The following is a 15,912-nucleotide window of genomic DNA, read 5'->3' on the forward strand; positions in this document are numbered from 1 at the left end:
GAGATGCCGCAGTCGCCAGGACCCAATAAGTGACCACTAGGCCACCAGGGACATTAGATCAACATGTTATCATATTGACATGTCACTCATATAAACATGATAAATGTCAACCTAACATACCACACCTGTATCTTAAGCTGGGTATACTGGATTGGAAACAACAACTCTGCTGCCTCCTACCAACAGAAACAGGAGAAGAAGCCCAACATTCCACCATACGGTAGGGTTAAGCTTACTTCCCCTTCATCCTAAGGACCTGTAAGTGACGTGCAGTGAGGACGAAAATGTGGTTCCATGCCCATAAAGGCCACCAAAAGAAGAAATTTGACTCCTTGCGGCCTCGGTTTGGGCACGGTTGCTCGCCACAGGTTTATATTCTCCCTCTATGTCCATGTGGACAGTAAGGAATGACGTTGGACAGTAACTGATAACGTCAGGGTCCACTCGGTGAAGGGCATCTAGACACTACCCATAAGGTAGGGCTTCTAGGACTAGTGGCACCAACATCTACCGGACAATAGTGCAGACTTAATATCAGACTGAGCACACCATGCCCCTCTCCCCTAACTCTCAAAAGAGCTTAAACATTACCTCAATTATGGTTTTTATTGCATTTAGTTTAATATGGTTTTAAATATTTATACTGTGTATAGTTTGTTATGCTCTTCATCTAGCGCTTGTCACAACAACCTACCATAGACCAATCTTAAAACAAGCTGCTTTTTTACATATCTAGTGCGGACATACCTACTATCCATATGTAGAGTTTAGATCTGCCAATTACTGTATATGTCATTATAGTAAATAAGCCCCCTGTAGGCCTGGGAAAGGCACTGCACAAGGCGAAATACACATGAATAATGATTCTCCCAACAATGGAAATATTCACAATTTATTTTACATTGATACCTCTTATATTTTTCAATGTACCAACTTACATTATACAGCAGCTATGTGTAAGTCATTTCAAGTTTAAATGCATCTGCTATGCCAAGAAGACAGATTGCTCAAGGTAGTAGTCAAACATATCACAGCCTTTTCTTCATGTTTAGATTCCCATCATTCAGGTCACATACTAGACTGGAACTTCATCACAATTTGGTTACTGATCATCTGAGATGAAGAAGACATAATAATTAGTCAATCATCATAAACAGGTGCCGACAATGAGGTTCTATGCACAGAGAGTCTGATTCAGAGATGGACACGGTGCCGATATTTATGGAATTAAATGATTATCAGTAAACCCGCATGCATCCAAGTCGCACTGTGCATGCGTCACAGTACATTACCGTAGTTGCTCGCAGCGACTATTTATTTGCAGTGTGATCGACAGTCAGTGAGCTTCTGGGAGAGGTAATGGGGAGTGGCAGCAAAGAATGCAGGTGTGTTGCAACTGTTTCTGGGCCGCGTCACACCCTGCGTCTGCGATCCCGTGTGCAAGAAATATGGCTCCAGTGTCTCAGTTCTCACGGCGATTCTGCTGGACAATAGACTTACTCAGGACTGCAACAATCGAATGACCTGTGACCGATGCTACCATTGTACACAGATGCTAGGATTTGCAAAAGCCGCTGTGACATTTGCATATTTTTGCATAGCAGCTGCATGCAAAGACACAAAAGAGGCGGCATTAGCGTACTAATCTGAATCAGGCCTAGAGTCACTAATAACATTATCTTACACTCATCGAAAAGTACGTACCGCAAAGAGACTTTACAGTACTTATATAGGCTATTTTTATAATTTGAAAGCAGTTAGCATTCTTTTCAGTATGAATTGTAAAGTGCTCCTCTCTCTAACCTTGCATTTTAGGCATTTTGTACTACTGTAGGTTGAGAGCGTCTGTATTTATCTTCTGCCCTTTCTGCCCAGATTTGAATAGGGTCTGGCTAATGCAGGGGCATTTCTAGAGAGGAAGGGACCCGTGTGCAGTCTCCGACACGGGCCCCCTCCTCTCCGTCCGGTGACCGGCAGCGCACTGAGCTGTGCGCGGCCAGCGCCGGAGTTATAGACTAGAGTGTGCCCAGAGTTTATAGTGTATGCACAGGGCACCAGGAAAATGGCCATGGCGGCCATTTTCCCTGTACTACACATGTGCAAATGACGGGAAAATGGCCGCTGCGGCCATTTTCCAGTCGTTTTACACCGCCGGACCCCTGCGCCGACGTGGGACTTCGGGGAGGTAAGTAATTCTATGGATGCAGGGTGTGCGGTGCGGGGCCCCCCTGGACCCAGGGGCCCGTGTTCCCCGCACACCCTACACCCATTATAGATACGCCCCTGAGCCGATTAAATAAATCAGAATGTTCACAGCAGCACAGATTATTTTTCAAGATGGGTACTTATTTTGTCTGAGGCATCACTGCCACCATATCTTGAATTTGATTATATGATGGGAAACTGCACCTAAAAAATTAAACCTAAAAATATTATTTAGTAGAGGTATGCAAGTTTGGTTCTCAGAAAATCGACAACAACCGAATTTAGGGGTTCCGAGTAGAGATGTGCGGTTCGGTTCTCCAGAAATCCGAATCCACCTAAATTTCGTGAATCCGGGTAAATCCGAGCCGCGGTTCTAATCTCCTGTGGAGATCCGGGTCGTGGTTCTGATCTTTTTGCGGTTCGGAATTCGGATTTTAAATCTGAATTTCGGGTTTTGGATTGCATAAATTACATGATTTTAGCTGTTTTTAAAACTTTTTATTTTAAAGAATCCAGATCCAAAACCAAAACCAAAACACTTGAGGGTGGTTTGCAAAACCAAATCCAGATCCAAAACCTTGAAGTAGATACAGATCCAAAACCAAACAAGGGGGTCCGGCGCACATCCCTATTAAAGAGTAGTATTTAAAATAAATGAAGTGTGTTATAAAGTCATTATAGTACAGTTAATATAATGGGGAATATTGGCCCTCATTCAGAGCCACTCGCTAGCGGCAGTACGCTCGTTCCGAGCGATGTTCGCACATCTGCGCATGCGTACGGATCGTTATACGCATGCGCGAACCAGTCAGTGCGGCCGAAATTCATGTGCTCGCAATATAGCGAATGCCTGCTATTTTGAGTGACAGAATGAGGCGTATGTGGGTGGTAACAGGGGAAGGTGCTTGAAAACGGGGAGTGGAGATCAGAACGCAGGCGTGCTTAAAGGTCAAAACGGGCGTTTTATGGGTGTGCATAATTAATACAGCAGCGTCATTGACCACGTCACTGGGTTATTTTATAGCCAGAACTGCTCGCAAGATTGTGGTAGCAAAAACCAACCACAAGAATAGCGAGCAGTTCATACGCTGGTCGATGTACTCGATTAATCTAATAAATAGCGGACATGACGTATGGTGCGAGCGGCCAGGGGGCGTTTTTAACAAATAAACGAGCGTATGTTTTGCTCGCTCGTTCAGACTTAGAGGTGTGAACAGACTGCAATTTGCGAACGGATCATTTGAATAGCCACCCCTTGTTTTTGAACGAACGACCGCAAATAGCGAACGGCTCTGAATCAGGCCCATAGAACTCAATCATCCACAAAGGCTGTTTAGATCATGATGTGCTAAGTAGTATAACACCATCTTAGCAGCTAAGTGTCAGTGGAGAGTACCGTATTCGTAACTCTTATGTCAGATCACCACTTGGAAGATATATTGGCACTTATAGATCCTCCCTCTGTCCCTATGCATGATCAGAATTAGCACAAATTTCAATATTATTATTATTTTATTTTTTTTACATGGGAGAGACCTTGGACCAAGTCCGAGTTCAGAATCATGTTGGGGTACCGAGTTCTGGTTCAGATCCTCCTGTGGTTCGGAACTCGGATTTAAAAAACGAACTTGGGATTTGGATTACTGTACATGCTAACAGGTCACAATTACAGTATATTATTTTAGCCTTTTTTTTATTTCTGATTTAAAGAAAAAAAAAAACAGATCCAAATCCAAAACCAAAACACGTGTGGGTGGTTTTGCAAAACCAAAACACGAAGGTGAATCCCAATCCAAAACCAAAGCACGGGGGGGTTGACGCACTTCTCTATTAGAAAGTAATTTCCTGTACATGGACATTGTGCCTATAAGGTCTTTTACAGCACTATGTAGCACTAGAAAATGCATCTTCTTTTTTAGGAAACATTTCAAATATATTAATGAAGATCATATGCAACAAATAAAAAATAATACTGTATGTGCAAAATTAACGCAAGTGAGAAGATTTATATTTAAAATACAGTAGATACACAGAATTGTTAAGCTCCAAAGTCAGCTACAGTCAGAATCCATGTTTCAATTCAGACCTTCTGCTTTTATCTATATTTTAAACCCCACACAAGGTATACAAGGCGAATAGTGCTGTTACCGTCTCAGGGACTTAAATAATATATGAAGAACAGAAGTTGCTCAGAAAAAAAGGACGGAGAGAGAAAATAATAGAAAGAAAATTGTGTATTGAGAAAGCCCCTAGTTCCACGGACACTACACACTGCACAAACTGTAGGTCCCCACACATCAGTGGTTGAGATCACCATCTCTTTGGCACAGAATATCTGATGACCTTCAAGACTGATCATCCGGAGCAGGTTCTAAAACAGATATAACAGTTTAAAGAAATAATGTTAATCACTTGATGTGTTATTTACAGTGGTACCACATATCAGAAGCTCTAACCCCATTGAGTCATTTTTAGATTCCAGATCCTATAAGTTGGAGACATTTTAGTTATATCATGTCATCCCATAGGCAGCTATTATGATGTCACTTTTGAAGTGGATGGAGAGTGAGTTCAGCAAGGTTAAATAATGAACATTTCACCCCATTATCAAATGATGTGTCCCCTTAGTAGTTATTATCTGGTAATCACTATATAGCAACACTGTATGCAACAGAAAGCATTATAAAGCCCTGAGATGGGGTGATCTAATACTCAGCTCTCCCCCATTCTGGTTTCAATGAAATCAAAGGTTGGCCACATTTGATCCAGTAATGTGCCTACTTTCCAAAATGATATGCTTTGTTGGGCTACCATATTATTAATACACATTATGGCAATGCACTCACAAGTAGCGGTAGTACGTGCAATCGCAGTGGGTGTGCAGCCACAAGGAGAGTACCCTTAGGGAATGGTGTGGGCATGTATTTGCAGAGTGCGAGTAAAATGGGAACTGAACAGTCTCGAATGCAGCCTCATGAAGACCTGAGTTTGCTCTGACCCTGGTGTAAGTGTAAAGTTCATAATGATAACAGTGTGCGATTGATCGCAAGCAGTGAAAACACACCCATTTATGCAAAATCCCTAGCACTGATGCCAGTATTATAAAGGTGATTTTACACTGCACTGAAGACTTGTTTTATGCAAATAGAGAATGCTTCATATTGAGTTTGGGATGGTGAAACCTGCACACATAGGAGCTGATTGTGAGTCCATACCATTCTGAGTCATGCATACAGAGAACCGAAGCCTGTGTCAGATGGATTTCTTGCACCTACAGTAGGTATTCAATCGGGAAACCGGCTGACATAATCCCGACAGCCGGCTTCCCGATTGCTTAATCCCGGCGAGGGTTAAATGACAGGCGTCTAAACCTAGACCCCTGTCATTTTTCCGACGCCGGGAAACCGGTGCCCGGCATCCTGATAGAAGGGATGCCGGGCGCCGCGAGCAGGCAGCCGCGAGGGAGGAGGGTTAGGTTCAGGGGAAGGGGGGGTTACGGTTTGGCACCCCCGGGGGGAGGTTAGGGTTAGGCACCCCCCCGGGGGACTTAGGTTTAGGCAGCGGGGAAGGGGCGGGGTTAGGTTTAGGCACTTAGAGGGGGGATTAGGGTTAGGCACAGGGGGGGAGGTTAGGGTTAGGCACCCCTAAGGAGGGTTAGGGTTAGAGGGGTTAGGTTAGTTTGTACTTACCTAGGGACGATCAGGATGTCCAGCGCTGTCGGGCTGCCGCTGCCGGGATCTCTGCATCTGTCGGACTGACGCTACCGGGAATCGAACTGCCGGCCATGCATCAGCTGGTATGTTATACCGATTCCCCTACAGTAGCATGGGACTAGTGCAAGTGCTGATACTAATGATGTTGATTGCAGCTGTGGATGGAAAAACAGTGGGCTTAACATTTGACCCATAAACCCAATACACTGCAGTACTTCAAGACATGAACTGGAATTCAGTTAATGGGGACCCATCAGCATGCAACAGCCAAGGGCCAGGAAAACACCCAACCATCAGTATACAACAGCCAAGGGCCAGGAAAACACCCAACCATCAGCATACAACAGCCAAGTGCCAGGAAAACTAGAACACAGAAATAAGTAAGCCTGATCTAAAGATACTGGACAGATCCATTTAGCACAACAACTATGCAGAGAAATCCAACATCCATTTGGTCAATCTTAGAGCACAATTCCCCATCTCCACTCAATAAAACATCCCAAAAAAGAAGAGCTGATTACACTGTTTATGCTGGTTCCCTCAATTCGCTCACATGAAAAGCACCATGAGAAGCCATGGCAAATTCTAGCTTAAACAAGACAGATTTTTAAACAAAAATAGATGTTTTCAGACCCCTGTGTTTGTTTTGGTTTAGGAAAAACCACCCTCAAGTATTTTGGTTCAAATTCAGTTTTGATTTTGGATTTCTTTAAAATTGTTAGAAACACCTAAAATCATGTCATTTGGACCTGATACATGCAATTCAAAATCAAAACCCAAGATTCAGTTTTTAAATATAAGTTCTGAACTTACAGCAGACCTAAGCCGGGACTCGGTTCTACTTGGAACCCCAAAAGTGATCCGAGCTGGGACTCGATTAGACTCGGAACCCCAAAGTTGTAAATGAACATCAATGGAGTGCTGTCTATCTTCAAGAACAGGTGCAGCTGTTGCCCAACCTGAAAGAGCTTGTGCCACAGCAAAGCCCTTTGTTGGGTCATGATGTCCCAATAAATTATAAAAGAAAGCAATGCCAGCTAATCAATTTCTCATTGTGGAAATAGAGCAAAGTGCAACAAAACAGGACCGGATAAAGGAGAGCATGAGTGGATGCCTACTCTTACCTTTATTAGCTGGAGAGGCACAATGCCACCTCATTGGAATGAAAAGTCCCCCATGTCAACAAAGCACTTTGTTAGTTCCTCCAGTCTGGCCAGATTATCTGCCAAACATAAGGACACATGCCACTAATTAAGGTGACCTGAGTCGCCAACTCTTTAAATTTAACCCAGTTAAACCTAGAAAGTATATCTAGAATTCTCAATAATCGGGAACGCTTAGCTTGAAAACTGATATTTCAGACTAAGCAGCGCAATACTAGTCTACTAATTAAACATGTCACAGGCAATGAAGATGCCCCCTGACGATTAATAGCTTGAACAATTCCAAGATTGCAACACTAAAAAACGTTGCTATTATCACGGAATACATACAGCTCGCACTTTAGACTCACACCATAGATTTTCTACAAATTTTGCCTATAGGTGTAACCCTACATGAAAAATTAAACAGCCCTAAAAGTTACTGGGCCTGGAGTAGAGTGACTTTACCAGCTGATAAACTGACCTCAATGGCTGTACGTAACTTAATCTTTTCTTTAGGCAGTCAATAACAGCCTGCAATCGTCTAAAATTTGATACCCAAAAAGGAAGGTCAGGTAACTGCCCAACAGAAAAGAATAAAAGACAAATACAGCAGGATAAATGCAAAACTTCCCTGTTTACTGTAAATTCCCAGAAAGTAAGAGGAGGTTCTGCTAACCAGCAGACACTAATGTAACAACCAAAATCACCTCTTCTATAATACAATAGGTTACAACTTAGATCCCATAACCAAATCTATATATAAAAGGGCAACCATTAAATCTTAAAGGGGCCTTGTTCATTCAACCAGGGTTTAACTAGGCTCAGGCACACTGGAAGCCTTGTGCTACAGATATTTTTAGCGTATATTATGCCAATTTAGAGAACTTTGCATCAGAATTGTTTAATGATACATCAATGTATAAAAGCAAATGTATTAACCTTTGGGATGTGGTGGAACAGGAGATTCACAGCATGCATGTGCAACCGGCAAATCTGCGGCAAGCGGACGATGCTATCATGTCACCAAGGAATATTTCCAACACCTTATTGAATCCATGCCACAAAAAATAAAACTGTTCTGGGGCAAAGGGGGTTCTAGCCAATACTAGAAAGGTGTGCTAAAGTGGCCAATAAGCGTATATAATCAATATAAAATATATTCCATCAACGTAATACATTGTTAAAAATTCTGCTGTTACGACTGGGAATTATTTAAAATGAACATGTTGTGTTCCCATTTTGTCAACATGTTTGACATTGTTCATTGAAAAAATACTTAACCACATAAAATATACAAATTACATGTTCTGTTTATGTATAATTTGCATAGATGCTTGACTTAGGCTAAATGTATCTTAGCCAAAATAAATTAACAAATGAAAGGCTCATCAGAGTTTTTCATATGCAAATTATGGACTTTCATTATTTCCTTTGCACTTTATTTCTGAATATGTAAATATCTTTAACTGAAAATGTTTTTTTATGCACTGTACTCTTAAACAGCAGGGGGCTGTCATCTTGGTTACAAATCCTGGAGCTGTCTGCTCTAAGATCCAGCAAAATTACCCATGATCAAAGGGTCGTTTGTCAATCTCAAATTTAATGCATTTAAATATGTAGCTGGTTAAAGATATGTCCTTTATAAACAAGTCACTTTAGGTTAACTCATTTTTATATACTTTAATTTATTTTTTCACAAATATTTTAGGCTTTATCTTTGCTGATGTTTCATTTGTCATGAATCGTGACATAGAAATGTTTTTGTTATAATATACTACTTTATATACAATATATATATATATATATATATATATATATATATATACAATATATATATATATATATATATATATATTTATTTATTTATTTATTTATTTATTTTTTATTTATTTTTTTTAAACAGTGGGCTCCACAATGACAGTGTTAATTTTATTGCATCTATATTTCTTTAGACACAGCTGGGATTTAGGTTGAATTAGTTGGCATTTCATATACACTGTTGAAGGCAAAGACTTCATGATGAGCTCTAGGCTTTTTCAGACCTCCTGATGGGCAGCACCATACGAAGCTGTATGTTTCTTTCCACCCATTGACCTTCTTTTGTAGTTCACAGTTGTCAGGAAGTTTTCATATTGTTCTTCTTTTACTTTGGATATTTTGGATCGTATACATTTAGATAAACCTCTTGAGTAACTTTGGAGGCATAGTTGGAATCCTTGTAAACTTTTGACAAAGGCAGTTTGTTAAAATATGAGATACAGTAGGTTGTGTAAATTATATAATAATAACAACTATAATTTGCAATATATGTACAACATTATTGGTTTATTTTTCAGTGAATGATGTTGCTGGTGTAGTTTTGTACTTTTTACTTTTGATTTGTATTTATCTTTATAATTTGACATTTTATATAAAACTTTCTATTTACATTAATCATTCTTGCAGTAGGAAAAAATTGTTTTCTTCTGCATATTATGTTATTCTGTATAATAAAAGATTTAGGGGGAATTCAATTAGCCGCGATAAGCCAATTTTTTTTTTTTTTTTTAGGTTTTCACTGGTGCTTTCACTTTTCGTAAAAAATGCAAAGTGCGAAATCCTATTAGCTGCGGCTTTTCGTAGGTGCAAATTCTTCATAGCAAAAAGCCGTAAAATGTTTTCACCACCTCCTGAGTAGGTAAAAAGTTATGCAAACCCCCTATTTTTGGCCAAACATGTCTGAACTTTGTTAAAAACCAATGGGACACCCTTCTTAATGACTAATTAGGTCAAAAGTATTTTTTATTAAGCTTAATTTGGCCAATAATTACGGCAGTTTTGAGGTGAGAAAGTTCAAAATGCAGGAAAATTGGTTTATTGATGTGGTACAGTTATATGGGGGTGATGCATGAATGGGACATGTGTTTTTAAGATTGCAGGTGGGTATTCGATGTGTATTTGGATGTTTTTTTAAAGTGTCTTTAAATGAGACAAATATATAGTTATAGGCATTTTTATGCACCTCCAGTTTAAGAATATTTATTTTGCAAAAAATAAAAACTTATTTTCTATCATTATTTGAATGTTTAAAAAAATGCATATAAAAGCCATTTCACAAATTTTATGAACATCAAATGCTTTTATTAGGGGCACTAATACTCTTTAAATTATTTTCCTATATCAGTTTGGGATCTATTTACTAAGCAGTGTTAGGAGACAGGGTGAAAAGCGATAAGGTGCCAGCCAATCATCTCCTAACTGTCATTTTTCAAACACAGCCTGTGAGATGGCAGTTAGAAGCTGATTGGCTGGCACCTTATCACTTTTCACTCTGTCTCCTAACACTGCTTAGTAAATAGACCCCTTTGTCTTTTTGGGGGTACTGACAATTTTCCCCATTTTTACCTATAACCAATTAGATGCATGACTAAAGAGGTAGAACTCATTAGGAATATGTGTACAGTATATTATTATTATTATTGTATTTCTGTATAGTGCCATCACAGTATGCAGCGCTGTACAGGGAGCTTTCAGTCAATATTTTATACCACTTATATGTCCTGTGTCGTTATTTATATTTATACATTGTAGTTATATAGCGTTTAGCTCTAATGGTTATTCATTTGGCATCACCAACTAAGGTTTGATGAATGTATTTTACAAAGGGGTTTTATTTTCCGTACATGAGAAGAAGAAGTTACACCTGGAAAGTTTATACACTTAGTAGCGGGTGCCTATTTCCATACCAAGCTAATTTTTAAATGGGGCTTATGTAATAGGGCGTGAGCTGACTCAGCTGCTGGAATTCCTGCAAGTGTTCCCGTATCTTTTAAAGTGGCAATCATTTTAAAGGCAAAACCAAGCTGGCAAAATTATTGCTGCTTTAAAAATATGGGAACACTCTCATGAATTCCCGCAGCGGTGCCAGCACACACCCTATTACTGTTCATAAGCCCCCATGTATGTCAGTCATAAACCTGGCGCATGTCCTACATCTAGTTATTTGTCCAACTTTGCATACTGTATGCATGCACTTGCAATTTTCTCAGTGAACACAATTTACATCTGTAAATTTGAACACAAATGCATTCAAACTCAGGTCTTAAGTATTCACATATGCGACATGGCAAACAGCAGAATGACATTGGCTGTTGCTGAACCAGCTCTATTCATAGACTAATCTTTCCCCAGAACGTGGATGTCATTCCACACAGTGGTGAAGAGAAAACATACATCAAAGTTTGTTTCACCAGAACTGTTCTGATTCACTATGTGACCGTACTGACCCCATCACCACTATCAGCGCTCACTTGCACCAGCAGACTGATTTCTGCATACACACAATACCCGCAGTTCTGTCTACCAGCTCTCAACATACCCTCAGTTAACTACATGAGAATGCCCCATTGCCAACTAGATACTGTATGCCCATTCAACTGCAAGTGTAGATGCTAAGGGGTAAATTTACTAAGACGGGAGTTCTATTTAAGAAGTGATGTTGCCCATAGCAACCAATCAGATTCTACTTCTCATTTATATAGCACCTTCTAGAATATAATACCTGAAATTTGATTGGTTTCTATGGGCAACATCACTTTTTAATAGAACTCCCATCTTAGTACTGTAAATTTACCCCTAAGAGCTCGGAATTACCCATAGATGAGCGTACTCGGTTTTGGCCCATGAACAGTACAAAAGACTGTAAAATTGACTTGCGTGCAACTCTGAGTCTACCCATCACTGTATGGCAGAGCTCCCCATAGTGACTTTATTGAAACACACTTGTTGATCCTATGAGGCTGATTCAGTCGCACGCTTTACCGTCTTTTGCTGTACTTGTGCCTGTGACTCTGTGCTAATGCTAGTATCAGTCCCTCTTCTGGTGTACTAGCGTGCGTCTGACTGTGCAATGACTGGGCCGCCCACTTTGTGTATCTTTAGATGCTGAAATACAGCTTGGAGCGTCTTTAGATGCAACCAACAGTCACACCATTAAAACACCTAACCTCATGTTAGGTGCAGATTATTCGCCATAGTATGGCCTCCAATGTAAGCAAGAAAGCATCTATGTATGCAACCACTTCAGAGACACGTCAGCGACACTCCTACATGTCCATAAAGCGGACCATCTTTATGTGTCTATATAGCCACCTCCTAGTCACCGCCCAGGAACGCTCAGCACATTTCCAATACATTCCTGTTACAGAGGTTCTCAAATGGTACTGTGCTTTTGTGCATACACATCATGGGACTAGGGAAGCCAATACCTGGATTGCGATCACGGGCTCCTGGGATTTAGCAACAAACACACCAGGATTTGAATCCTAGGATAGGTGTCTCCAATTCTGGGATGTTTAGGGATTAAGCTGCAGCAGGCTGCACATCTTTCTTCAGCCTGGGCAACACTGAGCACTAGTTCTGTCAGTTCAGACACTGCCCCCGGGCTTCCTACAGTTGTGCTGTGCGGTTGCGTGTGTGACGTCACGCTGTGCAGCCGCACGCCAACCTGCCTAGGGTTGCCACCTCATCCCTTTAAAATTAGACATGTGACTTACACAGGTTCTGTAACTAATTAAAACCAGGTGACATGGAGACTTGAAGTCAGCCAGCCACAGAACCTGTGTCATTCATATGTGTCCAGTTTTAGTCAACTATAAATGAAAAACTGGCAATAATTGATTACACTTTTGTATCTGTTTCTTAAGGCCCCCATACATCAGCAATTGATTGCAGCAATCGTGCAATTTGCTATCAATTGTGTATAAAAATATTTCCCTTATTCAGTCTATTGCAGATTGCAGAGATGCTACCATCGATTGAAAAAGGGAAAGATTTTTATACACAATCGATTGCAAATTGCACGATTGCTGCAATCAATTGCTGATGTACGGGGGCCTTAAGGAGGACTGAAGATGTCTGACTTAATTAGTACAATTTGGTGTTGAATTGTCAGAGAGTGCGAGGCTAGTGCAACCTGTAAGCTAACATTTTATACATGCGAGCTAATAAATTACAATCTTTACCTAAGAGAACATTTTTGTATCCGTCCCTCTAACTGAATGAGATACTGTACACTCCTTCTATGTGACCAAACTAGTTAATGAATAGCTGCTTGTGGCTCTGCTTGAGTCGGTCTGCCCCTCTGTCACTTCTAAAGCTGTCGTCCTTTAAGTACTTGATTTGTCATGCAAATGAGCGGCAGGACTTGAGCAGTATGCTCTCCTTTCACCAGTCGCTCACTCCCGCTTGGAGACACTATACAGAACGCTTGCCAGCCGTACAAGATCAAACCCTTATTCCATTCTGTTGTAATTTGTAAACAATTATATTTCCCACCCCATCTCATCAGGCAGACTAGTCAGCATTTGTTGGAGTGAGTAGAGAATGAACAACAGCAGGTTTTTGTACTACTTATTACTGTATATCATTTATGACATGGATTCTACTATTGTACATTGTATTACTTTCAGACTTTTTTTTTTCATATTCTGAGTTTTTTACCTATTTAAAATTAGACATTCACAATGATATTCTTCATCTTAAACATGGCAAAAGAGAGCTGTTTCCTGGTTTCCAAACATTCTGTATTCTCTTTATTGTTTGAACCATTGTTTCTGTACTGACAAGATGATACTTATACCTTGACGGCTATTCTCAAATAGTCTCGCTGGCTTGTCACTTTACTCTGTGAAGCGATATTATAGGTGGCATTAGATTAACTTATAATAGGGATGCGTTAAATTAACGCTGCCCGGAATGCCGGCCATTGGAATCAGACGGCAAAAGGCCGACCTAGGACTAGGGATAGGCGTCGAAATGCCGAAGCCTATCTTTAGCCCCACGCCAAAATCCTGATGCCCGACATCGCAAATGAGGCAAGCCGGGGAGAGTTAGCTTGTAGCCACCAGGAGGAGGGTTAAGTTTAGACACCCCCGAGGGCACTTAGGGTTAGGCACCCCCCGGCAGGGCCGGATTAACAATGGGGCGGGTGGAGCTACAGCTCCAGGCCTCCCATTGAAAATAGGCCCACACCGACTGCAGTGCAGGCAGGAAAAAAAAGTTTTTTCTTTCCTGTCAACACTAAGGAACAGCTCAGCCAGCTCTCTCACCTAATGGCTGTCATAAATAGAGCTTAGCCCATTCTGACCTCCCCGGTCCCCACCCGTTCCCCTCCTCTTGGAGGATCGACAGGCCAGGACAAAGCCCCGCCCACCTCGGAAGCCCCGCCGAAGCTCCACCTCCATTATACCGAGGCTCCGCCTCCTGAACCATCCTACTCCAAAGCGGTGTCAAGCGCCTAGTTGAAGAGGGAAGGCAGCTCAGCCAAGCATGTCAGGATTAGCTTTACTCAGGTCAGTGTAATGTCTGGCCTCTGTCTACTCTATATATATATGTAATTATCTATTATCTATCTATAATATTAGGTGGGTATAAGAGCTTGTGTATCTACACATATATATATATATATATACACCCACACGTATATGTGTGTGTGTATATATGTATATATATATATATATACATACACACACATGTACTGTATATATGTGTATATATATGCACATACTTGTTTGTGTGTGTATATATATGTATGTATGTGTGTAAATGTATGTTTGTGTATATGTATGTTTATATACACACACGTGTATATATGCACGTACTTGTGTCTGTGTGTATGTGTGTATATATATATATGCGTGTGTGTATATATATATATATATATATATACATATATGTACGTACTTGAGTGTGTGTATATGTATGTGTGTAAATGTATGTTTGTGTATATGTATGTGTATACACAGTCACACACGTGTATATATGCACGTACTTGTGTCTGTGTGTATATATATGCTTGTGTATGTATATATATATATATATACATACATATATGTACGTACTTGTGTGTGTATATGTATGTGTGTAAATGTATGTTTGTTGATATGTATGTGTATATACACACACACACACGTGTATATATGCACGTACTTGTGTCTGTGTGTGTGTATATGTATGTGTGTGTATGTATATATATACATATATGTACGTACTTGTGTGAATATATGTATGTGTGTGTATATGTATATATATACACACACGTGTATATATATGCACGTACGTGTGTGCGTATATATACATACACACACATGGTGGTAAATAGGGATGGTACAGGAGCTTCAGACACATTTAAGGGGACTGAAGCGGATGTGGAATGATATGTAAACATTCATCATGTTAATAGGAGAATGTCAAGATGGTCATAATGTTGAAGTTGTCCGTGTCGAACATTCATGTAGATAGTGATGGAATGTCGACATATCATCCCTGTTGGCCCAGCGCTCACTGACCTGCTCCTAATGGCTGCAGTGACTCCAGCACGGCTTCTGGATTGGGTCATGACCTCACTAACCCTAATGCCTACCCCTTACCTTATAATGCCTTTCCCTAACCTCCTCCCCCCGCAGTCTAACTGTAACCTCCCCCTAGTGCCTAACCCTATCCTCCTCCCCCCGTAGCCTAACTCTAACCTTCCCCTAGTGCCTAACCCCCCCATGTAGCCTAACCCTAATGTCGACATTTTCATGACTGTCAACTAGGGATGAGCGGGTTCGGTTCCCTGAGAACCGAACCCACCCGAACTTCGGGGATCCGGGGCGATCCGAGCCCAAGCTCGGATCTCCCTGTCTGCCCCGGATCCCTCTCCCGAGGCAAAACCTCGAGATCTGCTGTCGGATCTCGAGGTTTTGCCTCGAGCGGCCATTTAAAAAAAAATGCCTTTGCCTTTAATGGGCAAAGTGCTGATTGGCTGACAGAGCCGTCTGTCACGGCTCTCAGCCAATCAGCATTATGGTGCTCATTTGCATGTAGCA

The 15,912-nt window shown here is 40.9% G+C and overlaps 1 long non-coding RNA gene across 1 annotated transcript in view; it reads right to left on the reverse strand.

The window, feature by feature from the left end:
* The window catches only part of LOC148538556 (uncharacterized), a 67,155-nt gene that overhangs the window by 17,796 nt on the left and 33,447 nt on the right, over positions 1–15,912 (reverse strand). The window contains exon 2 of the long non-coding RNA XR_015871792.1: positions 939–1,113. This is a non-coding gene — a long non-coding RNA (uncharacterized LOC148538556). The remainder of the gene's footprint in view (positions 1–938; positions 1,114–15,912) is intronic.

The sequence above is a fragment of the Taudactylus pleione genome, unplaced genomic scaffold, assembly GCF_031769625.1.
Source record: "Taudactylus pleione unplaced genomic scaffold, aTauple2 ptg000039l, whole genome shotgun sequence".
Taxonomy (NCBI): Eukaryota; Metazoa; Chordata; class Amphibia; order Anura; family Myobatrachidae; genus Taudactylus; species Taudactylus pleione.